This window comes from Brassica oleracea, chromosome C5, assembly GCF_000695525.1.
Source record: "Brassica oleracea var. oleracea cultivar TO1000 chromosome C5, BOL, whole genome shotgun sequence".
Lineage (NCBI taxonomy): Eukaryota > Viridiplantae > Streptophyta > Magnoliopsida > Brassicales > Brassicaceae > Brassica > Brassica oleracea.
The window spans coordinates 22,511,629-22,514,644 of record NC_027752.1 but is presented as its reverse complement, the minus strand read 5'-3'; the positions used below and the strand labels follow the sequence as shown (position 1 = coordinate 22,514,644).

Sequence of the window (3,016 nt, the reverse complement as noted above, 5' to 3'; positions counted from 1 at the left end):
ATTAATTTCACAATCTAAACACAATTGTTCTCTTCACCTCCCAGCTTTGACTCTATAGATTTGATTCACCTCATCTCTAATCACAATAGACGCCTCACTAATAATAACTGAAGAAGATCCGATCAATTAATTTAGGGTGAGAGCATTTACGTGACCAGCGACCTTATCAAAATCTGGGAGACTGGGACGTTGGTAGAGGGCTTAGGCTGCCACGACGATGCTTGACAACTCATCCTCCTAATTCCGTCTCTGCTTGCTTTCTCCGACAACTACTAATCACTGAATCAACAGCCGGTGTATCAGCGAGTTCGCCATTCTTTGTCTCACTGATCTCGGATGTGGTCCTCTCAGAGATTTTTAACCCCAAATCGACCTCAAACGTTGACAGACATCCATGGCGAGCACCAAATTCCAGCCAATCATATCTACGTTTCCTTGGATCTTCTATGTTTCATCTATATGTTGGTATCACTACTTCCTCTCTATTCCTTTGTTTAACGGCAGCTACATAACTTGAGTTTTATTTTTATTCAAAGTGAAAACTCCAGAACAATGGATTTACGTGGTTTAAGTTTTCAATGCGTCTTTTGATTCTGTATCTGTTTTTCTTTTGTAATTAATTTGTGATTCTGAAAGCTCAGATCCAGATGGGCTATTTGTGCATAAAGAGATGAGGATTGAAGAACTACTTAATGTGAGTCATGAAGGAACTGATTTTTCTATGTAAACCACCCAATCATCACTCATTTACTGCTACTCTCTTCGTTAGTTTTTGTCACATCCCGGTTCTCCCAAACCGGAATGGTTTTTGTTTTTCTTGATTATTAACTTGATTTAGACCAAAGCCCATTAGCTTTTATCCTTCTTTTCTGGCTCGTGTAGTAAACCATAAGGTTTCCTCTTCTTTTCCTATAAAAATGAGCCTTCTCCTTCTCTTCTCTCCCATTAGAAATCAGAGCAAAGCCTTGCAGAGTTCCAGAGAGATCTGAAAACCCTAGCCGTGAAGGTTTTTCTTTTCTTCTCTCTCGTTCTCTCTCGCCTGCGTCTCTCTCTCTCTCTCCTTGGTGTTCGCCGTTTGCTGAAGGTTGGAGCCAAGCCGTTGGAGATCCCCGATGAACCGATCCAATTCTATGTCCAGATCTCTCCTTGTCTTCTTTCTAGATCTGGTTGCTGGTGAGGAAAGGAACCCTAGTTCTCGTTTCCTCCATCTCTTTGTTCCCTTTTATCTTGGATCTCTCATCCCGGATTCTTTGGTGGTAGCACCAATCCTTTTTGTTGTAGATCTGGTTCGTGGTAAGCCATAAGCTTCTGATGTGGTTCTACTCTCTTTTCCATTCTCAGATCTAAGGCCAAGGTGAGGGCTTGTTGCAATCTCTATCCTTCTATCATTATCTCATCATGGTAGAAGTGTCTAGTTTGATCATTCATCCCTGCTTGTTACTTTCTATGGATCTATTAATATAAATAAATATTCATATGATATATATATATATCTTGATGCTTGATGTGTGAAAGACATAGATCTATTGCTAAGGTTGTTAAAATATGGTTGGGTGATGTTTGAGGATTGAGTGTGATGATTGTATTGATTGGGGTTATTGTATATGAGGTTGATATTTATATATTTGGGAGATGTATTGAGTTAGGGAAAGGCCTAAGGCCTATGTGTGCCGGTGTAACGTGGTGGAATGACATATATGTATGTCTCGGGCTTTACATCATTTCTTGTTGGGTCATGTGGCAATCGTTTGAGTTGGCATGATCCATCGCCGGAGCGGGCATGCGGCGTGCCTGTAAATGAAGTAACGTAGAAGCGTGATGTCGTGGAGACAACGTGGAACGTATGAACATGGTGGCGGATCAAGCGTGAACCGGTGTCGGTAACTTGATTGCGTGAAGGCGTGAGACAGCGTGATGTCGTGGAGACAACGCAACATGAAAGTTGTCGCGCGACAACATGAGGAACACGGGTACCGATTTAGGTGGCGTTGTCTCATTGTTCGTACCGCCGGGGTTTATCCTCGTTTCTTGTTGATTGCTTTTGCCTTACTGGATGTTTAAGTTAGATACTTATGCTATGTTGTGTGATGATTATTGGTGATTGATTTCGGGGCTCCTAGAGCTTCCCTCACTGAGCTTTTGTCGAAATGCTCACTCCTCCTTCTTTCCTTTTCATTTCAGGTTCGGCTCATATTGGTGGGTTTTTGTCAAAGACGTCCTGGGATCCTAAAGACACATTGTTTCGGCCTTGTGGCTGGAGACAAGTGTCATGATATCGCCGACCATTTCAGCTATGCTGGGTTGGGATGTCACAGTTTTGGTGTTTGATCAACAACTCAATTACATTCTTTTCATTATGTATTAAGTACAAGGTGACATGCTCTATATCAGGCTTTCAATCTCAATCAAGTTTCATTCGCCACGGAAGGACTGAAAGATGCTCAACAACCTGTATGTATCTCTTTCGCTCTCACCACTGTACAACATATCGAATCTAACCAAGTATTAAGAATGTCTATTAAAATCTACATATGACACCACTGAAAAGTAATGATGCAAACTGTAAATATGGATGTACATTTTTAGTTATTTTTCCACATTTTGGTGTTTATCTCTTAATTTGAATTTTCTCACTGGTATTTTTGTTTCCCCTTATACTAACTCTGATGGTACATAAATTTACAAGATCAGATTTGAAACACCCGCCCCTTCCCCATTTCCAACCGGGGTTCCTGGGCGCGGGGTTTAGGACACACATGTCTACTTTCCCGACATCTCCGTGTGTCCCGTTTCTGGTCACATGAGTTTCTGGTGCGTTTCCTTTCTTACCATTGACATTTCCACTTATAGTTCTGCAAAAAGGAAGAGGGGAAAAGAGGGGTGAGTATGAATACTCAGTGAAGCGATTCTAGACCAGTCTCCCCCATGAGCTTTTATACTGCTCAATGCGAAACGAGAACCGACTAGTCACTACACCCATTTCTTGACTAGCTATTAAGGTTTCATTTCACGAAAA

At 41.5% G+C, this 3,016-nt stretch overlaps 1 long non-coding RNA gene across 1 annotated transcript; it reads left to right on the top strand.

The window, feature by feature from the left end:
• Positions 1–6: 6 nt before the first annotated feature.
• Positions 7–2,415, top strand: LOC106293124. Its single transcript, XR_001260368.1, has 3 exons — positions 7–465; positions 642–723; positions 2,367–2,415. It is a non-coding gene; the product is annotated as an uncharacterized LOC106293124 (long non-coding RNA).
• Positions 2,416–3,016: the final 601 nt, after the last annotated feature.